The 24,108-nt window shown below is 50.6% G+C and overlaps 1 protein-coding gene across 3 annotated transcripts in view; it reads left to right on the forward strand.

Annotated features, from left to right (window-relative positions):
• LOC101273992 (keratin, type I cytoskeletal 14) overlaps positions 1 to 24,108 on the forward strand; it is a 111,609-nt gene that overhangs the window by 46,788 nt on the left and 40,713 nt on the right. The gene's annotated exons all lie outside the window — the stretch shown is intronic.

Consider the following 24,108-nt stretch of genomic DNA (forward strand, 5'->3'; position numbering starts at 1 on the left):
ATGGCTTTCGCCATCGCAGAAGATAGATGTGTGTACCAGGTCATTTGTGGTGTCTCCTGGGGCATGGAGGAACATGCATTCATTTACTCACTGATCCATTTACTTATTCATTCAACAGGTATTATTGAGTGACTTTTGTAAGCCAGGCACTGTGCTAGGTGAGGGATTTCTTAACACTTTGGTCTTCAGGGATTCCTTTGAGTATATATTGAAAACTGTAGATCTCTTCCCATGCCCAATAAGCATACACACATTTGCATATAATTCATGAGATTCACGGGCTCCCTAGAGCTCATCAGTTGAGGTCCATGAACCCAGTCAGAACTCATGTTTTACTGAGAGTCTTGTCTCCCTCCATTCCACCTGCCCTTGCCTTCACAGCTGGGTCTGAATCCTGCCTGCTCTTAGTTGACATAGAGTAAGTTGATTAGCATCACCAAGCCTCAGTTTCCACATCTGTAAGGTGGGCACAATGACAGTACCTACCCCGGGAGCTTTTTGTGAGGATTTGCATGTCGGGCCTCTACCACAGTGCCTGGGACAGTGCAGGCTCAGGGCACGGCTGTGTGAGTGACACTGTGTGAGCTACCTCTTGTCCATGGTGGCTCTCGTCCATAATGAGAGCTTTTCTTAGAGGCTTGGGAACAGGCTGACTGGTTTCTAACCCTGGCTTTGTTCTTCTTTTACATTTTAAAAATATCTTTATTGGAGTATAATTGCTTTACAATGTTGTGTTAGTTTCTGCTGTACAACAAAAGTGAATCAGCTATACGTATACATATATCCCCATATCCACTCCCTCTTGAGCCTCCCTCCCACACTTCCTATCCCACCCCTCTAGGTCATCACAAAACATCGAGCTGACTGTGTCTTTATTCCTGCCCTGCCTGGCTCTGTTCTGAATCAGCTCCATGACCTTGGAGAGTCTCTGTTTCCCCATTTATTCAGGAAGCATGGTGAACTCTGCTTCTCGGAGTTATATGGGAATCCAGGGAGTGAGTGCACATCTAGAGCCAGGGCGGTAGGAGGCTCCTCCCGTGGGGAGTGTCTTTTCCTCTCTTTGGGGGGTTGGAAAAAGAGAAGGAAGGGGAGGACATCCACCTGAGCGAGGTGGGGAGGGCTCACCGCCCCAAGCTAGGGAAGAGTTGACTAGGAACTGTGTCACTTTCTACAGCTCATTCATTTAGCCACGTGAATGAAGCTTTGAGGGGGAGTCAAGGGTGGGACTAGGGTTAAAGAAAAGACTTAGTCTTTGAAGGCAAGGGGACTAAAAGCCTGGGCTGGAATCAGTCATCCTGAGTTGGAGTCACGGCTCCTACCCTGACTAGCCGGGAAGGATCTGTGCAAGATCCCCTTTTGCAAAACAGGCAACGACAACCCTCCCTGAACGAGGCTGTGGAGGATTAAATGATCTCATGTAGGAATGGGTTTAGCGTTGTAGTTGGCACGCAGCTCGTGCTCCATAAATGGAAGTGTAAGAGTGTGAGTTATTAGGAAAAGGAATGAAGTCATATTGGTTTCTTTGACCTCATTTTCACCTCAGGAAAGGAGGCCTGAAACTCTGGGATGTCTCTTTGCCTGAGTTTTGGCTCTAAAAAGGGTTCATCTGGGGTGATCTCTGGGTGAGGGTGAGCCATTCTGGAGGTGAGTGACAGAGTTTTGGAGGAATGAGGGGACAGTTCGGGGAGGCGGGAGGTTTGAATGACCTTCCTCGGAGACTGGGAAGGGATGGTTTTATGGCCCTAAACGTGATAGGACCCTGGTGGGGAGGGGCTGCGTGATGTTCCTAGGGATGCTGGACCCTGGGGACCAGCGTTCTCAGCTGGGCAATGAGCTCAAGTGGCATGGAGTCTGGGGAGTGGTCCACATTTGGGAGGCCACGTGGGCCTGGGCAGAGAGCAAAACATACCCTTAGTCACCGATGAGGACTGCATTAAGAATCCCCAGACATCACTCTGCCTTGGAGGTGGTACCAGATTAAAGTTTCCAACCCCAGAGGAGAGCTGCTTTAGAGGAATATGGAAATGTGAGATTTCTTAGACCTGACTGTGGGGGGCTGGGCTTCCTGTCCTTGTGGGTAGCTGCTAGATGGGGAAGGTGTAGCTGGGGGCCGCCTGCCAGGAGGCAGGCTCAGAGGTGGGAGGGAAGGAAGTCAAGCAGTGGGCTTTGAGGTGGTCCCACCCTGTATGCTGGGCCCTAGAGGGAAGGAGCAGACAGGCAAGTGTCTCAGAGTCCCACACAGAGCCCACTGGCTCACCACCATACCCCACTAGGGAGAGTGAGACCAACACTTTATGTCCAGCTGCTGACCAGCGCTCTCGTCCACAGGGCCTGGTGCCACAACTACCCACCCAGCTAAAGACCTGGGCCATTCCCTCTGACGAAGGCAAGGCTGCCTACCCCCTCGTCACCCCAGATCTAGATGATAGGAAACTAGGAGAGTGACTTCATAGCACAGTCTAGTGCAGGCAGCAGGAGCTGTCTCTCAGAGTCCTGGGGCTGGTCGCGGGGCCCCTCTGGCTCCACTTCCCCCAAAGCAATTAGGAAGGATGACCCTCTCTCCGCCCTCAGAACACAGCACAGAAGGGCAGTGCTGAAAGGCTGCAGAGATCGCTCCTCCAACCTCCTCCTCTTCGGAGCCGGCTCCAGGTCACACAGACGGAAAGTGGCTAAGCCCAGCCCCGCTTCCTGGTCAGGCTTGTGCTCATTCCTGTTCTGTAGTCTCTCGGGATGAAGCTGAGAGCCCAACAGGACCAAGATGAATTTCTCCTAGCTGACTCCAAGGTTTTTGTTTCATGGGACAGTGCCCATTTTGATATTCTGGGTCTCCTTTAGTTTGGGGGGTGCTCCTTTTATTGTGAAAAGACCTCAAACATGTCCAGGGGCCGGTACAGGCAACAGGTGGTCTACCTCCCTATATGGTTGTCTGATCAGGTGAAGGGCACGTCCTCACGGCAGCAGGTGACCTGGTTTGGGTAATGTAGCCAGCTAGTCCCATGGGCTGGTGTTGGACGAGGCAGCCCCAGGGAGGCCTGAAGCCCAGGAAGATGGCGGTCCCGACGTCCTGACGGGATCCTCACTGAGATCGGATGCTGCCATAAAGGGGACAAGGGGGCGCTAGGGACTTCCAGGGCAATGCCTGGACTCAGGCAGACACAAGACAGGCACCAGCTCCGAGGGCTGCCCTTTGCCAGGCCAGCACTTTCCTGATGGGGTTCCCAGTGCAGTACTAGCCACTGTAGGGAATGCCTGGGAAAGAAAGTTTTCTTCCTTTTTCTGATGAACTTTGGGGTGACGGCATGGGAGAGAGGGTGAAAAGAGACACAGAGAGATGGAGAGAAATAGACATGCATATAGACAGAGAGAGAGAAAGAGAGAGAGAGGAGTCAGAGAAAAAGAGACAGAAACAGAATCAGAGAAAGACAAGAGTGAAGGCCCTGGGCTTCACTGGAGTCTTACCCGGAGGCCTGGAGGGTCTTTGACGGAAGAAACCATGATCCTCCAACCTTTGTGTGCCCTTCTCCTCAGCGCCGCTTAGCACAGGTGAATGGGAGGTCAACAGCCTAGGAGGATGGACTTATTAACGAGAGGGCTGAGAGCTGAAGTTGTCCACATAGTCCAAGGGGAAGCTGGGGGCAGACACTGCCATTGACAGTCGGGAAAACGTCTTGCTGTGTGCCAAACCCACACCCACAGATTTACAATATTAGCTCTTTTGAGCCTCACAGCAACCCGGTGAGGTCAGAACTGTTTTTCACCACCAAAATCCTTTGCTTGACAACTCACTGCCCTTTGGCCATACTGGCCTCTGTTCTGTGGCTGTATTGCTTCTCCTCACCTCAGGACATTTGCACATGCTCTGTCTCACCCCCCCGCAACCCACTGCATGGCCCAGGATGCTCTTCTACTGGCTCATTCGTACTCACCCTTCACTCAAGGGTCTCTTTCTCATGGCGACACTCGCTGATCTTCCTGACCGGGCCACACCCTCATTATGTGTATCCCATTCGCCTATGGACAGCACTGCCCTTGTTGTGGAGTACGGGCTCTAGGCACGCGGGCTTCAGTAGTTGTGGCTCATGGGCTCTAGAGCGCAGGCGCAGTAGCTGTGGCGCATGGGCTTGCTCCGCGGCATGCGGGATCTTCCCGGACCAGGGGTCGAACCCGTGTCCCCTGCATCGGCAGGCGGGTTCCCAACCACTGCGCCACCAGGGAAGTCCCGAGAGGAACTGGAGGGAGCTGCAAGTGTGCACATTCTCTGAGGTACACAGGGTGTGTGGGAGCACTGTATGGTTTAGTTAGGGGTCTGGGGAATTGTGGGAGATGGGGCTGGAATGAAAGATTGGGATGGGCCTTGGATGCCAGGAATGTGGACCCTGTCTTGGGGGTGAAAGGAAGTCAGCGACGGTCAGATAGGAAAGTCTACTCCGCTTTGTGCGTGGAGAAGGAGTTAGAAAGCCTGAAAGAAGCAGGGAGAACAGCCAGGAGCTGGTGGCAAAGGTCTGGGTGAGGGCAGAGTGGAGAGGGACTCAGGGGACTGAATGAGCAGAGGCCAGTCTAACATTTCTCGGGTGCTTCTCATGCATCTCTTACTAGGAGATGGGCTGACTACTAATATCATCATTTTATAAAAGAGGGAGCAAAGGCATAGAGTAGTCAAGTAACTTACCAAAGTCAAACAGCTAGTGAGCTTTGAGCTGGGATTGAGCTCAGGTAGCCTGGCATCAGAGCCCGCTCTCTTCTTGCCTTGTCCACCGGAATATGCTCTGACTTTCTGCCAGGGACAGTGGCTTGTAAATTCCAGGAGGGCAGGATAAGTCACACATCTCAGTATCTTTCCCAGGGCTCAGTATGGGAAAGGTCAATTCCATACCCATTGCTGGGCCCTGCTGAGCCACTTGCCTTCCTGCTGCAAGGTCAGCTAGCGTTAGCAGTGCTTTTATTCAGTCTACTCTCTCCCAATTCCTTCGTGTGAACTCTGCTTGCTGTTTTCAAGTATTGGGGGGCACGCTGCTTTGTAACTGTCTCAGCCTTTCTGCCATGCCACTCGTCTCTTCCATCAGACTGGAGACTCTGAGAGCAAAGACTGGGCTCCCCATCAGGTTGGGGCTCCATGAGGCCGGGGGCCGGGCTTTCTAACCACACAGGCAGCTCCCCCATCCTCTGTAACAGCTCCTTGGTGGCCTGGTCCCAGCTCACTCACAATGGGCACCAGGTGGGAGCGGGGAGGGGTGCGGACCGTATTGATCCTCAGTGGGGGAGGTGACTCTGTTCCTGGGAGTTTCTATCCCAGAGGGGCCAGCGGAGACCAAACTCTAGGATCTAGGTCACCCCCTGGTGGCGGAGCTGATCTATGGTGCCCATGACAGCCTAATATCGTCACGTTACCCCACACGATGGAGAGAGGCTGGGCCGCCTCCGGGCGGTCAGCAAAGGATGCTGAGCCTGGGGCGGCTTGGGGCAGTCCGGCCACCTCCTGGATCTCAGACCTCCTTGGGAGTCTGTCTGGGGGAGAATGGAGCAGATAGCGGGCACAGCCAGGCGTACCACCATCACGGAGGGTATAAGTAGGCAGCTTCGGGGACTGCTCTGCATCCTGACTCCAGAGCTGGCGGCACTCCTACAACTGCTTTCATCCACAAGCTGCGGGCAGTGCCGTGAGTTGCAGACAGTTCTCATCGTCCTGCTGGAGCCGGGTCGGGGAGGCACGAGGTCCTCCTTTAGTCGCTTCAGCTCCTCTGGGGCTGGTGGAGGAGGGGGCCGATTCAGCTCTACCAGTAGCTATGGTGTGGGGAACTCTGGGGCCTGTGGGAGGGGAGGTGATGGCAGTTCTGGCTCCAGTTATGGCAGAGGATCTGGGCGTGGTTTCAGTGTTGGGAGTTTTGGTGGAGGCTTTGGTGGAGGTTCCAGGGGCTGTGGGGAGTGGCTTTGGCGGTGGTGCTGAAGGCGGAGATGGGGGCCTCTTTCTTGCTGATGAGAAGACCGCCATGCAGGAACTTAATAGCCGGCTGTCCCCCTACTTGCCTAAGGTGCAGACACTAGAGGAGGCCAATGCCGACCTTTAGAGTAAGATCTGGGACTGGTACAACAGGCAGGGGCCCGTCCAAAAGGATTACACTTGTTATTATGACCCCATCCGGGATCTCAAGAACCAGGTAAGCCCGGGAAACTCGGATCTCTGTCTCCCCATCTCTCTCTCTCTCACACGTGTACACACACGCTCACACACTCACATGCTTTATCTCCCCCCAGAAGGCAAGATGCTGGACTCTAAGCTTAGACAGTAGCTGGAGAATCCATTCCTTGGAAACTTTAACTTAAAAATTTTATTTTTTTAAATTGAAGTATACTTCTTTACAGTGTTTGTTAATTACTGCTGTAAAGCAAAGTGATTTAGTTATACATACATATGTACATTCTTTTTATTTATTTATTTATTTAATTTTTTGCGGTACGCAGGCCTCTCACTGCTGTGGCCTCTCCCGCTGCGGAGCACAGGCTCCGGACGCGCAGGCTCAGCGGCCATGGCTCACGGGCCCAGCCGCTCCGCGGCATGTGGGATCTTCCCGGACCGGGGCACGAACCCGTGTCTCCTGCATCGGCAGGCGGACTCTCAACCACTGCGCCACCAGGGAAGCCCAGTACATTCTTTTTAAAAATATTCTTTTCCATTATGGTTTATCATAGGATATATAGTTCTCTGTGCTATACAATAGGACCTGTTGTTTATCCATTCTCTATATAACAGCTGACATCTGCTCACCCCAACCTCCCAGTCCATCCCTCCCCCAACCCCCTCCCCCTTGGCGACCACGAGTCTGTTTTCCACGTCTGTGAGTCTGTTTCTGTTTCATAGATAGGTTCATTTGTGTTATATTTTAGATTCCATGGAAACTTTAACTTTTATCAGAAACAACTCTTGGCCTGGCCTAGGTGGGGAATGCAGAGGCAGCGTGGAGGGAGCATAGCAATGGGGCAACCCGGTCCTGAGTCTGACACCAATTCACTATGTGATGTTGGGAAGCCCGATGCCATGTCTGGGCCTATTCTCCTAGCCTTTTTTTTTTCTTTGCGGTACATGGGCCTCTCACTGTTGTGGCCTCTCCATTTGCAGAGCACAGGCTCTGGACGTGCAGGCTCAGTGGCCATGGCTCACGGGCCCAGCCGCTCTGCGGCATGTGGGATCTTCCCGGACCGGGGCACGAACCCATGTCCCCTGCATCGGCAGGCGGACTCTCAACCACTGCGCCACCAGGGAAGCCTGATCATTATTTTTGACAGAGCCTTAGGTAAGGCTAGGATGCACATGGCTTAAGTCTCAAAAGCATAGGAGATGAGTTGGAAATGGTGTATTATCTAGTCTATTTCTCCCCACACCCTACGAGGTGGGTATTGTTATTATCCCCATTTTAGAGATAAGGAAAAAGAGGTTCAGAGAAGATAAGTAACTTACTTGAGGTCATACAACTCATAAATGAGAGATCAGCTCTGTGGGGCCCCATAGCCAGTGCTTTTAATCATCATGAGGATGGGGGCACCTGGGTCAGCCACGGTTCAGGTAGAAAAGAGGCTCAGGGGTTGTAGTCAGTGGTTGGCTTGGACAAGCCAGTTATACGATAAAACTGCCCAAAGGAGCACATATTAAAAATAAAGTCTAAATGCAGGAAAGAGTCCCACAGGTGAAGTGGTCTCTAGGTCAGAGAAAGTTTCCCTTGTGCATGTTGAATCTTGCAAAATAAAAATTTACTATGAAGTTGTAGCGAAAGGCTGGGTAACATGATTGGGAATGTTTGGCTCAGAGAAGCCTTGAGGTGCCTGGGAGCTGCTCTTCTCTAGAGAGTCTGGTGTGGTTTTGTGTGTCGGGTGGCACTGCAGGGTCATGGATGTGCATCCATGGGCAGAGGCTGAGGCCATCTTTGCCTCAACATGCACGGGATTTACTAACAAAGACTGTTTCATGGAGGAGGGGGCTGCCTCATGAGCCTCCATCCTCAGATATGGGAGAGCACCTGCCAGCTGCTGCAGGAGATCTTCAGGAATTGGATGGGGGCCACTAGGACCCAAGGGTCCTTCCATCTCAGGATTCTCCAGCTCTTTGAGCTCTAGCCTCCTTGCTCCCAGTTGCCCACCTTCCTGCCAGTTGACCACCTTCCTCCAAGTCTTTCTGTCTCTTGCTCTAAGTCCTCTCTTTTCACTCTCACCTCCCTTCTGTCTCTCCACAGGCTACCCGCTGTGACACTAGAGCCCCCGTAAACTTTCCCAGCCCCACCTCAGCTGAGCATCGCCCAGACAGGCAGACCTGTATGCAGCCTGCTCATTGCATCGTGACATTGGGAATAGCTAGTAACAAGCCTCCAGGCCCATTTGGAACTGGGCTGACTGGGCATGTCTTTCCTCTGGCTGCCCATTGGCTCCCTCCTCTGAGAGGGTTGGGGAGACCTCTCTCCCTCTGTCTGGTCTGGGGGTGACCCACTCCCTGTCTTATCTCGACTTCCCCATAAAGCTTTCTTACTGCAAATCAAACTTGGACTTTGACCCATTTGTTCTTTGGGATTGAGGTGGGGCAGAAAGGAGGTGAAGGGAAAATCAAGTGAGTCCACTCTAGGAGTGTTGGTTAGCTTTTCTATCAGTTAACTTTGGCTTGTAACAAAGCAACCCACAATTTAGCGGCTTAAAATCACAACCATTTATTTACCTTGTGCTTTTGCAGTTGACAGCTTGGACTGGGCAGTTCTGTTTTCCTTTAAGCATCTGTGGTCAGCTCCAAGTCAGCTGCGTAGCTCTGCATCAGGGGCTAGGCTGCATACTAGGGGTGAAAGGACCACATGACTCTCATCCTCCAGCCAGCTGGCTCAAGCAAGTCTGGATAATGAACAGAAGTGTGTAAGGTCTCTTACCTACAGAGGGAAACAAGACAAAAATGATGTGGGTTTTGCTTTGGAAGATTTCACAGATGGTGAAACATATAGGCACAAATAAAGTGCTCCAAGGCAAAGTGAGGAACATTCTCACAAGACAGCACCTGACAGAGTTCTCCAAGGATTCTGACTAGAGACAGAGCCCTCAGCCTGTGTTCCAGATGCTACAGCTGTGTATCAAACCTCTCCAAAGCTTAGAGGCTTAAAAGAACAATGTTGATTTGGGGGCTTGGTGGGAACAGCCCACTTCTGCTCTACTTGGTGTCACCGAGGCTCACAGGCTGGGGGCTGGAGTCACCCGAAGCCTTGTTTGCTCACATGTTTGGCCCCTGGGCTGGAAACACTCAAACCTGGGGGCTGGCCCTGCAGGGGCTCCCTGGCATCTCTGTATGAAGACTCTCAGTGTGATCCCTCCAGCAGGGCAGCCTCAGGGTAGCCAGACTTCTTAGATGCTGGCTCAGGGCTCCCAAGACATATGTTCTAAGCAAGAAAGAACCAGGAAGAAGCTATTTTTCTTCATTGCCTAGATTTGGAAGTCAGGCAGTGTCACTTCTGCTGTACTCACAGGCTTGCCTAGGTTCAAGGGGAGGAAGCATAGACCTTGCAGTAGGCAGAATTCTAAGATAATCCCAGTTATTCAATCAAAGACAACTTAGGTGTTGCTGTGAAGGGATTTTGGAGAATTCATTAAGGTCTCTACTGTGTTGGCCTTAAGATAGGGAGGTTATCCAGTGGGCCTGACGTAATCACGTAAGCTCTTTAAAAGCAGATAGCTTTCTCTGGTTGGTTACAGAAGAGGAAGTCAGAGATTTGAAGCATGAAAAGATTTCAATATTCCATTGCCGGCTTGAAGATGGAAGGGGGCATAAGGCAAGGAACGTGGCTGGCCTCTAAGGGCTGAGAGCCACCAAGGAAACGGGGACCTCAGCCCTTCAGCTGCAAAGAACTGAGTTTTTCCAAGGACGAGAAAGAGTTTGGAAGTAGATTTTCTCCCAGAGTCTCCAGGTGAGAACTCGACCTGGCCAACACCTTGGTTTCAGCCTTGTGATACCCTGCAAAGAGAATCCGGTCACACTTGCAGAACTGCAAGCTAAGAAATGGGTCCTCTTTGAAGCTGCTACATTTGCAGTAATTTGCTTGGCAGAAATAGAAAACAGAGACCCCATCTCAAGATGGAGGAGTGGCAATGTCACATTGAAGGACAGCATGTGGAATGAGATATATTGATCTTTGGAAAATATAATTTGCCACAGACTCTCTGAATCATTGGGGGAGGGATTATGTAAGGGTAAACTTAGGACATTAAGCAAACACAGAAGCTCAGGAAAACTCAAGATCCTGGGATTTATAGAGATGGAAGCTGTATGATGTCTCTGGGTCCAAGATGGCTCTAGCACGATGCCTGAGCAGCGAGAGTTTGTGATCCTTTCTCTAGTGCTTTGCCCTTAGTGTGCAACTGGTGACAATCTTCTCTGGTTCTCTTCCTGCTACCAGCTCTCTTCCTCTCCTATCTTCTCTCTATCTCTATTTGGGGAATGCTCCATCTTGAGTCTGAGACTCCCCGAGAACTGGTTTTCCCAACTTCCCTTGCTGCTAGGACATGGCCATGTGGCATAGCTCTGCCAATCAAGTGCTCCTACAAAAGACTTCGATTTGTATGTGAAGGAAGCATTGAGTGGAATCTAATATGGCAGGAACAGGGCTGGGGCAGAGACAGGGAGTTTATTAAGGCTACAGTAGCGGTGGTTCTGCCAGGGATATGCAGTGCCCAACATCAATGGTTCGAGCTGCAATGTCTGTGGCCAGCAGTGACAGCAGTGATGTCTTCCTAGAGCAATCAATTAGTGTGATTTGGACAATGGCTTCTGTTTGCATAAACCCCAAGTCTGATTCTCTGCAAGTGCTGGAAAAGATGTACTGCTTTCCCTGTAGGTGAAAGCAAACATATTCTGGTATCCTTTGCTTATTGGGATAGAGAAAAAAAGAGGTTTCCATGTCAGGTGCCTAGGATTATTGTGATCCAATGTGGATCAATGATTGCTATTAGAATAGACGTGTAATAAGTTGTAAAGTAATCCTTCCCTAACATCTGCCCATATTCTGCACAGAGAAAACGACAAGTTCATTGGGAAGTGATCAGAGTCATCAACCCTGAATTTATCAGACCTTTCATATGGCACTAATCTCTCTCATTCCCTTAGAGATGTAGTGTTGTTGATGCTTCTCACCACAATAATCCTTACTCCATGGATCAGGGAGCCATTTACTGTCTTCTTCTATTCCATTTCAGAGACTGGGAAAAAAAAAACACAGGCTGGGTCCAGGGTACCATTGGGCTCAGGAGAGGCAGACTTAGGTCAAAACTCCATTTGCCGTATGATCCTCTGTAATGGTCAGATTCTCAGCTGCAACCAACAGAAGCTACTCTGGCTATGTTAACAAGTAAGGGATTTATAGCTGCTCTAGATAAATCAAAGAATCATTAGGAGGGTTAGAGAAACAGGACCTAGGCTGAATTTCTAACATCTCCCCAAATGACACAGCAGAATGGGTCTGCCAAGGGAGCTGTTGCTGCTGCCGAGACTAGGAAGTTTTCAAGTCAGGATGCAGCCTTCTGAATCAACAGCCTCCCCAGCTTGGGCTTCAGGACAACACCGTCTCTGCCATCCATGCCAGCAAACTAGATGCCCCAAGTGGAGCCCATACTTCACATACCTCCCTTCTAAGTCTCACATGGTGCACCTGATTGGTAGAACCTAAATCACCTGGCTTATCTTAGTGACAAAGGAAGCTGGGAAATGTAGTTTTTGGATTTACCTGGGAAAGAATAGTGATTGGAATGACAGATATAACCTACCCCCACATAAGGTTTCGGTCTAACTGGTGAACCACAGTGTTGTTCTGCATGTTCAGAGATTAGAGTTAGTTTGGAACCAGAGTCCAATAGTCCCCAAAGGTCTGGATATTTTCCTTCCCCCAGCACACAGCTACTCTTGTAAATGCCCACAGGCTCCTATGTGGAAGGTTAGGAGGTAGATGTACAGTACTTGCTTGTGATGTTATTGCAGAGCCCTTCCTCAGGGGTACCTGGACTTCCCTTTATTCAAAGTCCTCCGGGTCTAGGAGCTGATTCTGGTCTTGGAACTGGAAAAGAGTCTGTCATTCTCTATCACAAGGCTTAAGACAGGCCTCTTCCTGGCCTGAAGTTTTCTTTTTGGGGGTGGGGTAGGAAACTATGGCAGATATGACAGACTGACTTGCTCATATCAGCTCCCACATCCTTCTAGTGAACTTTCCTATTCTCTAGAGGCAGATAATCTTTAACCCTACTTTTCCTAAACTCCCTTACAGTTACATCTAGGTGTAATTTGGGTTTTTCCAATCAGATGCACTTCTGTGGGACGTGAGTTGAGCGGAAAGAGATCTGGAGGAAGGAAGTGTTTTTTGTTGGAATACATCTACCAGTTACTGTATGGTCCTAGGGCCACTTATTGTGGCAGACCAGGAGTTCCTTTGGGGGGTGGTTCTGTGGTGTTAATCTGGGAGCCCTTCCTAGGGGCTCAATCTAGAGTCTGCTCCTCCAGCCTTCTAATGATTTTGTAAGCAGCCAATGCTCTGTATTAAATTCCTTTCTGTTAAGAAAGTGAGATTGTTTCTGTTACTTTAAACTGAATGCTCACTGAAGCAGGATTTTGGTGGTCTGCCCTCACCTTTTGGTCATAGAGATCCATGATGAACTAATCATCATATAGATACCTACAGGTCTTGTCATTCTGCTTACTATTCCAGCCCTCCAGAACTGAAGGGTCCCTACTTGTCCTCTGCCACCTGGGACCCCATTTCTATAGAAATCGGGGAGGATAATTCAAATGTAGCATCTCCCATCCACAACCTCAAAGAACAACTGCTACCATGTTTTCCTGGTAGCAGAAAAAATTCAGGGTTGACGACTCTGATCACTTCCCAAACAACTGCTCCACTGTGTTCCCTCTTGTCTAGGTATTTCTTAATTGTCAGAGTCTAGACAGTGTCTTCTGGGCTCTCATAGTTAGGAATTGGTTGAATGGGTTCTACATGATAACCCCACCCCGACATTTCTGTTTCCCTGGCTGGTTGCATTTCTTCTTCTTTATTCCTCTTCCTTTATTATTATTCCTTCCTTCTTTGCAACAAGGATTTTATGGAAACTCAAGTTTATTTTGTATAGGTCACTACCGAGTTCAGTTTCTGCCACCCAACTGAACGAATATTTTAGACCCACTCCTGGACAGTCCAACTAGCAGCTGAATTGTGCATCTCTGGTTAATGCCTCTATATGGATGAATTTAGCCTGATCAAAAATTAGGGTCCATTCCCAAACCCAGTATTCACATTTCTGCTGATACAGATTAGTAACATCTTGAAATTCTCTTGGCGAGTAAGACTTTTTCTCTCAGCTTTCGCTTTATAATGGACCTCTTCCCTTGGGGGTCTGATTTATAATTCTGGAGACGATAAAGGATGGTGGGGGGGGAGTGTGAGGATAATTTGGAGCTTGGGGGTACTATAAGTCGATTAACTTGACTCATATATTTCTCTTCCAGTTCTGTGGGTGCCCCCCTTGCCTGGTAGATGGTCTAAATTTTACATGAGAGACTTGGCAAGACTATGATTTCAACTGATGCTGTGGTTTGGCAGCTTGGAGAAGTCCCCCGCTCTCTGCAACTAGAGAACGTCCACACACAGCAACAAAGACCCATCTCAGCCAAAAATAAATAAATAAATTTATTAAAAAAAAAAAAAAAGAAGATGGGTGACTTCCCACACGCGGATTCTTTCCCAGGACCTCAGATTCCCCGCCTAAGGCCCTGGCTCAGTGCTGGCCAATGGGAGGTGTGGGTAACTGAGCCGATAGTGGAGGAATGAGGGTAACAGCTGGATGGTCTCCAAGAATCCTCTTGGCTCCAGCATCTGTTACTCCAACACTCATAAGCCCCGAGTGCCTTGATCTCCCTGCGTTTCCCTCCCCTTCGAGTCTCTGCTACATGTCGAGGCTGCTGCTGGCCCTCTTGGCCTCGGGGCCCTGAGGCTCTCTCTCTGTCTCAGGCCCAAACAGGAAGATAATCAGCTCCCTTCTCTGTAACTCTTACTAGACTGAGAACCACTGGGACTGTCGGAGCGGGTTCCTGTGAAACCGAAAATAAAGTTCAAGGGGACAAGCCACCAGCATCAGCAACAAATAAAACCCAGCAGCGACAGTACGGTGTGAGGTTAAAAGATGGTGAGGAAAGGTGGGTGTGGGGACTGTGCTTCTATGAACATCTCTAGCTGGAGTCTCTATTTTAATTGCTTCTTCAGATCATTCATTCATCTGTTGATTCATTCGACGAATATTTATTGGTGCCTTTTCTGGGTCAGGGGGTGGAAATCAATAAAACTGTGAACAAAACAGATGAGGTCTGTTTCCCCATGGGGCTGGCGGTCTAGTGCTGGAGGCAGATAAGCAGCCTGGTCATTGCCGGACGATGTGCTGTGTGTGCAGTCGGTGATGGGAGGGAACAGGGGCTGGGAAAGCACACAGGCCCCCTGACCTGACCATGGCGGCAGGGGACGCTCCCTATGACAGGTGTGGGACAGGGATGTTCTGTAACATGTCATTATTTCTCACAACGCCTGTGAGAGTTAGCTATTGTTGTTTCCATTTATAGATGAGGAAACCAGGGCTCAGAGAAGGAAGGAAGTTGCCCAAGTCACACACACCAAGGTTGTCCTGGCTCCAGATACTGCCATCCTAGTACTGCCTATGTGGCCTCTAACAATTTCTAGCACTTTTTAAAAAAAACTTATTTTATTGAAGTATAGTTGACATATAATGTTAATTTCTGCTGTAGAGCAAAGTGATGCAGTGATACATATATATATTCTTTTTCATATTCTTTTCCATTATGGTTTATTCTAGCACTTTCTAAGGTCAGAGATGGGCTTCTGAAGAGCAGAGAAGAGCTGTTTTGAGACAATTGTGCAAATAATTAGGCAAGCTCTGCGATGTCTGGCCTCAGTTTCCCCCATGAAGGCACTTTGTCTGAGCTTGTTGAAGGAATGAATGAATGAATGACGCTGAGGAAGGATGAGGGTTTTGGACCAGATGGTCCCTAAGAACTCCTCTGCCCCAACACTGTCTGGTTCTGACACTCATACATCTTCAGACGGCTTTGATCTTCCTGAACTTTGGGGAGTCTCTAGTCCTGGAGACTCTCGATCCATCTTTGCTGCCACCAGCACCCTCAGTCCCAGGGACTTGCCATTCTCACCTTAACTCAGGCCCGACCCAGCCAACTGTGACCCCTCTCATCTGCTCCCCTCAGCATGACTGAGACACGTAGGCCGTTATCAGAAGTACTTTCGTCAAGGGAGAGGGAAACCTCAGGAAAGTGAATCAAGAAAACACAAAACCTGTAAGAAAGAGTCAAGTTTGAGATCCAAAGGTGGGGTAGGGGTGGGGAGGAAGCTGGCTTCTCCGAGCCTCCTGCTTTTGGGGCGTCCCCAGTGGAGCCCCTGTCTACCTTTACCAAGTCATTGACGCCTTCATTCACAACACGCACTTATCCAGGGCCTGCTCTGTGCACGCTGCTGGTTATCGGGGCTACGGCAGGGACCCAAGCAGACACGGGCTCTGCCCCAGAGTCTTACGGGGGGAGACCAACGAGTAACAGCGGTATAACCTAGGGTGCTGAGCTCCACTCTGGGAAGCCCGGGGCCTCTGGGGCACACAGCAGGAGTCCTAACCCAGTCTTGGGAATCAGGGAACATTCCATGGAGCCAGGGCTGGGCCGAGACCTGAAGGACCGGTTGGATTCATCCTGGTGAAAATTGATGGAGGTGTGGTGTTTATGTGCGTGTGTGTATTGCAGGAAGGCCAGTGTTCTGGGCAGGGGCAACTGTCAAGGCCTGGAGGTGACACTGAGTGGGGCCTAATGGAGGAACTGGAACCCGCTTCCTGGGGCTGGTGAGAGGGCAGGGTGCGTTGGTGGGGGCCGGGGGTGGGACAAGGGGAGGGCTTGTTCGGTGAAGGGGAGGAGACTGAACTGGATCCCGAGGGCCCCAGGTAAGTCTGTGCCCTCTCTACACTCACCTTTTCCCAGCCCTGTGTGGGGGACAAAGCCCTATTGGCCAAGAAGTGCGACCATCTTTGGTCCGGATGCAATCCTCCTAGTAGAGAATGAGTCTGGCAAGAAGACACATGGTCTCCAATCTGGTCGGAAGCTGCACTAGAGTTGGGAAGCATCATTTATCAAACTCCCAGCACTTGCTTTCTCTGAGTAAACACCATGGCTGAGTTGTATCCACAGCTTTGGCTTCAATAGCTCCCTGTGTGTGTGCGCCCATGACACTTATCACTGGTGAGGACCCTGCCCCCCAGCTTACAACTGTGCTTGAGTTGGGTCCCTTCCCCTCTCCAGAGTTATGCTCCATGGGTAACTATAAGTCTGCTTGTCGTTTTTGTCCTCCGCCTCCACCCCATCTGCATGTCCTCATCATGATTGCAGTTGCACCCCTTTTATGCTGGCCCCGTGGCAGGCCTTTACGTAAGTCATCTGCTTGATTGCCCACAACCACCCAACTTCACAGATGGGAAACTGAGGCTCAGACAGAGGACATAACTCAGCTGACTAAGGATCTGGGTTGGTCTGGCTCTCAAGCCCACCCTCATCATCTCATGCTGTCTAAAATAATCCCTGGGCACCTACTGGATACAGAGATGAACACCTCTCACGAGCAGAAAAGCTTTGGAAATTCTCTTCTTAGGAAGCAAGTAGCCACAAAGGAACAATGAGTCCCTGTCTCAGCTATTTCTTGTCTCTGGACCTCAGTTTCCCCACTAGAGATCTTCAGTGTGTGGAACAAATGGATTGACATTGAAGGGATGAGGGCACTGGGGTGGGTGGTCTCCACGGACTTCCTGAGCCAGGGAAATCCATCACTCATAATCCCTCTGGATTTTCTCTGCCCCTGGGGTCTTATATCCATCTGTCTTGTTGCTACCCCCTCAACCTCAGGGCCACACCATCTTCTTTCTCTCAGGCCCAAACATGAACTAAACCAAGTCCCTTCTCTCTGTTCTCTTCAACATGACCTGCTGGGATTTTCCAAGGGAACTTCTGTCAGCCCTGGCAGATACCTCAGATAAATACAAAGGAAACAAAATTCAAAATCCACTGCAAACAGTATTGTTTGAGGTGCAAAAAGTATGTATGTGTGTTGGGGTGGGCTTGCTCAAAGCATCCTCTCTATAAGAGTTCCTAACAGAAGCCCCTTCCTAGATTCTTTGAGGCTCTCAATTTTCCAATGTATTTTCCCGGGGGTGCCAATAAATATAAAACACAACCCCCCAACCAAAACTCTTGAGATCAAATCCAGTGGGAAACATGGAAGTAAACAAGTCAAACAGTTTTCTGTATTTGCAGGACTTTTTAAAGCCTTTGTTTTCTTAAAGTGCTTTGTGTGTTTCCAAGAGGAAGTAACGGTACCCAGAATTCCCTCAACAATTTGCTGAAGAGCTGGTGCTCTCTGAAGGATGCTGATGGGGTGAGTGGGGTCCCCCAACCCACCTTCCTCAGCTGGTCAGAGAACTTCTAGAAGGGGCCCCCACTGAAGATGGACACAGGTCATCTCAGAGTTTCTGAGAAACTCCAGCCCCAGGGCACATGGGACAAGGGAAAACAGAGTGGTGGCCCTACCTCAGTGTGTAGAAGTGGAGCGTGGGGAATGGTGGAAGGATTCCTTGCCTCCACCACCACCTCCCAGCATATCTCTCCTCCCAGCAACTATCAAGGCAGAGCCTTGTCCTTGTCCCAACGGATGTCTGTGTCAGTTCATCACGCGTTGTTTTCACCATCACGTACATTAAGCCCCTGAGCTGGGGACCTTCTCTCTTGCAACGTGCGCTACAAGAACCATATTACAACTACCACTACCAATAAAAAGAAAACAAAGTAAATGACGCCCATTGGTCGAGTTTCAGCTAGGTCCCAGCACTGTCCCAGGCAGGTTAGATATGCTGTTTCATGAATTCTCACAACCACGATTTGAGGAAGGTCTTGCTGTCTCTAGATCCTGAGTCTCAGAGGTTCACCAACTCGCCCAAGGTCACTTAACATATAAGTGACCAGGTTTGGCATGGCTCCAAAGTGGCAGAGAAGACTTCCCATCAATTCTCCGATGACGGGGGTTCAGATAGGTGAGAACCCAAGCTGTGCTGACTTCTAAACCAACCCCTTCTCCTCTGTGGAGGGGCTGAGGTCTATGCTTGTTGAACACATGTTGAAGGGTAACTGATGAAAGAACAGCGGCAGCGTAACAGTGCTGTTATGAACATAGGGATGTGTGTATCTTTTCAAATTAGAGTTTTGTCTGGACATATGCCCAGGAGTGGAATTGCTAGATCATATGACAACTCTAGTTTTAGTTTTTTGAGGAATCTCCATACAGTTCTACCTAGTGGCTGCACCAATTTACATTCCCTACAGCAGTGTAGGAGGGTTAGGCTGAGGAATCTTCTAATGTCACATCTCTAGAGTGATCTCAAGGGTTGCTCTGAGGCTTCTATGAGCCCCTTGCCCATGCCCACATTTCCTATCTGTGCAGGGCAACTGATGGGGATGGGGGGAACTTGGGGGTGGGTCCCCCAGTTCAAATATTGACCCCACCTCCAGAGGGTTTCCTCCTACCAGGTGGTTTTGGGAAGAAATCAAAATTCAGAGAGGGTCATTGACTTGTCTAAGGACCACCAGCTAGTTGGGGACTCCCTACCCTCCTGGATTTGAGCCCATGTACACGGGATTCCATGGATGACTGGATTTCCTTTTGGCATCTTGTCTTAGCCCCTTGCAAGGGATTTAGGGGTGTTTCTAGGTCTCACTGGATATATGTTCCTAGCTTGCCCAGTTTTCTGTAGCTGCATCTCCTAACGGTCCCACTAAGCTCCACCCCCAATAGAACTATGAATTGAGGGGACTGTCCTATTCTGGGAAGGTTGTAAACGTTTGGGTTACATTATGATTCCAGCAGGGATGGTACTGGGAGGAGGGAGGCTGGGCTGGCTGCCCTCGAGGTCGTGGCGGGGCGTGGCGCGGCCAGGTAGTTTAGCTGGGAGGGTGTGGCCAGTTTCTATGAGCTCCAGCTTCTTTTTTACAGCTGTGGCTGCAGCGGCCCCTTGTGGCCATTTTGCGCTGGAGGCAACTAAATGTCAGACAAACTACAAATTTAGAATTGGGAGGGGAGGTACGTTTCCTTAGATGGCCTCCTCCACTCCTCTGTTGCCCAGAGAGGGAAAGACACATGCCCAGGGTCCCACAGCTAGAATCTGGGCCTTTGGACTTCCAGCCCTTCTGGGGCTCGCTCTTTTGTACCACTCTCAGCTCAGGGCCCGTTTGCTCTCCATAGGGAGGCCAAGGAGTAGACTAGAGTGTAGGGCCTGCCCTTGCCCAGACAGACCTCTCTGACCCTTTCTCTCTTCTCAGAATTGAGCACAGTCAGAGATGCAGAAAGGGGAGGGCCGCCTCCCGTGGCAGGGCGGCGAGTCCCCATGAGGCCTCCAGGGCGCGCTGTGGCACCGAGTTGGCCTGGTCCTGGGCGCCCGCTGCACAGGCGTAATGAGCTCAGCACGCTGAGGACAAAAGGGAGCTGCACGCGGCCGGGGAGCTTGTAAAGTCAGCCCGGTGGCCCGCGTGCTGCTCTTTCTGAAGCCGTGGCTGGCTCGGGGGCGGACACCACCGCCTCCTTCCGTGGCCCAGATGCCAGCCTCTGATCCGCCTTGCAATTCCCTCTTCTCTCAGAGCCCAGACTCCATCCAGTGCTTTGGGCTCGACACCCAGCGCCCTTTCCTCCATACTGTTGACTTCCCTGAGTTTGGCTCAGGGTAAACGGGAAAGCTGCCGTGGCTGGAGGCAGAGGGCTTTGGAGTCCGCTCCACTGCCACCTGCCCCTGTGGCTTTCAGCAAGTCACTTACCTCTCTGTGCCTCAGTGTCATCTGTAAAATGGGTGGTGGTGATCTCCCTTGGAAAGTTGTGCAGAATGGATGTAACGCGTTACATCCGGGCGCCTGGTCTAGGGTAGCTAGTGTTGGAAATCGGGGTGGGGGGGGGGCGCCGGGTCTGGGCTGGGACGTCCGAGGCCTGCTGTTTCTCCGTGAGGCAGGGGCGAGCTTCCCTGGATTCTGGGGGTGCAGAGCGTGGGGCAGCATTGCTCAGGCTGTTGGAACCAGTGTGGAGATGGGGCTGACAGGGGCCAGGGCTGGGGGGGTCAGGGACAGGGCAGGGATGTGGGGTGAGTCACTTAGCAGCCCAGACCCTGGGGAGTGAAGGGGAAGTAGTACGGCAGCTGGCCAGGCCTGGTGGCACCAGGCACCGCGCCAGCCCCACCCCACCAGCTCCTGCGCTGCCCACGTGCCCCAGGAGCAGGGATGTGGCTAGGATCTGTCAAGGTGTGGGCAGTGGGGTCCAGAGAACCTGATGGGGGTGAGGGACAGGCTGCTTTGCCCCACCTGCTGCCCACTCCCTCCTGCTCTCCCCCCTTGCTAAGGCTTTTCTTCCTGCCTGCATGGCTGGGGGTGGAGAAGAATGCTCCGTGGGCCTCTCCCAGCCCTGGTGGAGTCACCATCTAAGGCAGAACAGACAGAGGCGGTGTCTACATGGGCAGCAGGCCCATTGCAGCTGACTGCCACACCTGCATGTGTCAGGGTGCCCGCAGGATACAATGACTCTCGGGGTCAGCTGAAAGGACTTTAGAGAAAGAACTATTTTTGGAGGTCTGGACAGGAGCAGGGATGGGGTAGCAACCGGGGTGGGGGGCGGGGAGCATGGGAGCTGAAGGGACAGTGGAGGCGGGAGCAGTGTGATGGGAGCTGGTGGGGGCTGAGGCCAGGAGGGCTGCTCTGCAGAAGCAGCTGCCCTGGGGGGGGGGTGGAGTATAGGCCCAGCGTCTTTCTTCCCTCCTGTCCATCTCCTGCAGCTGTCCCCCATTGGCTGATCCAACGGGGGCAGCCAGAGATTAGCTGTCGGGGCACGGAGTAGGGCCAAGAAGGGTGGAGAATACATCTGGAAGGATGCAGAAGAATTATCAGGGTGGTGGGGACACAAACCTAAATAGCCAGACCTTGCCCTCAAGGAGCTCACCGTCTAGTAGAGGAGATAAGAGCCAACTAACTCTCACCAGGTGGGGAGAGGATAGCCGAAGGAGAGGGTCAGATAAAGCACCAGATGGGCTAGAGGAGGGAAGGAGTTGGGGTGGACAGGGTGCCAGGGTCGCAGAGGCTTGAAGGAGGAAGTGGTGTATTGGTTTCCTATTTCTGCTCAAAAAAGTTACCTCAAACTTAGTGTCTTAACACAACACAAGATCTTAGTATCTTATAGTTCTAACGGTCCGAAGTCTGAAATGGGCTTATGGGCTAAAATCAAGGTGTCAGCAGAACCGCGTTCCTTCTGGAGGTTTTAGGGGAGAATCTGTTTCCTTGCCTTTTCCAGCTTTTAGAGGCCACCTGCGTTCCTCGGCTTGTGGCCCCTCCCTTCTTCAATGTGCGTTGCTCCAAACTCTGTTTCTGTGGTCACATCTCCTGTCTCTGATTTTAACCATCTTGCTTCCTTCTTATAAGGACCCTTGTGATTGCACTGAGCCCATTTAGATGATCCAGGATAATGTCTCCATCTCAAGGTCTTTAACTTAATCACATTCGTAGACTCCCTTTTTGCCATGTGAGATACATAGTCACGGGTCCCGGAGATTAGGATTTGTACATCTCTGGAGGGTCACTATCTGCCTATCACATCGGGCACTGGAGAAGGGGTAGGGTTCGAGCTCTGATGGCTGAGGGCAAGGACACTGCAGGTGGAGGGGACGGTGGAGCAGAAGCAGGAGCGTGAGGACATAAGCAGCTCCTGCCGGCACCTGATGTCTGGTTGCGGGAAGGTGTGGTTTTGGGGAATAGGCCTGGAAAAGCTGAAAGGCCAGTGCCTGCTCCATTTCCAAATCCAAATAGGTGGCCTCTGAGAAGAGGAGGCAAACATTGCCCCAAAGGGATGGTGGGGCTGGGGCGGGCCCTGTGGGTACCGGTTAGCATCGCTGTTTAGCTTTCATTCCCCTGCTTTATTGAGGTACCAGTCATGGCCAGTTTGGCCTTTGTGATTGTCCCTCAGTGACTGTTCTCCATGTAGCCTGCTCCCCTCCCACCCATGTGACCCCCGCAGCTGACGGCTTTAGAATCAGTACCACTCTCTCCCCCGCGGAAGTGTGGGTCTGGACTTTGCTCCCCTCCATGGCCTTCCCCAGCCTCCACGCCTCCAACTTTACTCCGCAGCCCCACTGAACTGCTCCCAGCTGCCGAATGCCCTGCATTCACTGACAAAAATCAGCCCCTGCTGAGCGGCCATCCACGCAGGGATGGTGGACATGTCACATCCTATCCTCCTATTGGTGTTACAAGCTATCGGCTGTTGAAGGCTCTCCCTGTGCCGGGCACTGTTCATTACATATGATTTTTATTTATCTCGCACAAACCCTCTCAGGTTGGTGCTGTTAGCCCCATTTCAGAGATGAGGAAACTGAGGTTCTGAGACGTTAAGTAACTGGCCTTGGATGGCACGGCCTTAAAATAAATAGTGGATCCATGAATCAAACCCAGGCCACATTTTATAGGGGAGGAAACGGAAGTTCGGGGCGGTGAAACAACTGGACCAGGCTAATGAGTAGTTCATAAACTGAGGTGTGGCTCGTTTCAAAGGCCAGCTTGTCTGGCCTACTGGCCTACTACACAGTCACTCATTAATCTTAACTGCTGCACTAAACTGCTTAGCTCTGCCCCGTAGTTATTTGTACGTATCTGCCTTTGCTCCGCCTCCACCTTGCCCGCTATACAGGGAGCTGGCCAGGGGCTGGGCCTGGGTCTCTTTCATCTCTCACTGTATTCTGCACCTGGTGCAGGGCCTGGCTCAGAGCACATGCGTGGCAGAAAAATGAGTGAGGCAGTGAATGATGCTTTCTGGACATGGCTCTGGACACAGGTCAGGGAGGCCACCTGCGGCCACCGAGATCCAGAGGGGCTGAAGTCTTGAGGCCCTACTGGGCCCAGGCTTGGGGTCCCAGGCCATCCAAATTTCTTGGCAGGTCTGAAAGCCCAAGTTTGGGTTTTTTTCACAAATGTATTTTATATGTAGTTTTTGGAAGAGGTACTACATGCACAATATAGTACAAAATTTAAAAGTAGGAAGGATAGGGCTTCCCTGGTGGCGCAGTGGTTGAGAGTCCGCCTGCCGATGCAGGGGACACAAGTTCGTGTCCCGGTCCGGGAAGATCCCACATGCCTTGGAGCGGCTGGGCCCGTGAGCCATGGCCGCTGAGCCTGCACGTCCGGAGCCTGTGCTCCGCAACGGGAGAGGCCACAACAGTGAGAGGCCAGTGTACCGCAAAAACAATAAATAAATAAATAAAAAATAAAAAGTAGGAAGGATAGACAACAAAATGTTAGTCTTCCTGCATCCTTTGAATCCAATCTCCTAGCTCCCCTCCCAGAAAGCATTCCTTGCCATCACTTTCTTGTGTATTTTTCTAGAGCTATCCTGTGCATATACAAATATATGTGTGTTCAAGTTCTTCCCTGGAATACACATACAAAGGGTAGCAAATGATATTCTTTGCTCTGCAATCTTATTTTTCATCTAAGTATTTGGAAAATCTTTCCTATCAGTCCCATATAGAGCTGCCTCATTCTTTTTGATGGTTGCACAGTATTGTATTGTATAGAGGTATCATATAATGGATATTTAGATGTTTCCACCTTTTGCTATTATAAATAACACTGCAATGAACATCCTAGTACATCATGTCATTTTGCATGTTTGCAAAAATACACCCAAAAGATAAATACCTGTAAGAGAAGTTGATGGGTCAAAATTTTAAATCAATATTTAAAATTTTGATGGAAGTTGGAAATCACTGTTCATAGATTTTATACTGATTTTCCTGCTATCAACAATGAGTGGATTTTTCAGTTCCCCATATGCCCAACAAATAGTAAGTTACCTTTTCATCTTTACCAATCTGACATGTAAAAAATGAGAAATCATGATAGTCTAAATTTGCATTTATCTTATTGTGAGTGAGGTTGAACATTTTCATATATCTAAATGCAATTTGCATATCCTGAGATATATTATATAT

The sequence above is a fragment of the Orcinus orca genome, chromosome 19, assembly GCF_937001465.1.
Source record: "Orcinus orca chromosome 19, mOrcOrc1.1, whole genome shotgun sequence".
Taxonomy (NCBI): Eukaryota; Metazoa; Chordata; class Mammalia; order Artiodactyla; family Delphinidae; genus Orcinus; species Orcinus orca.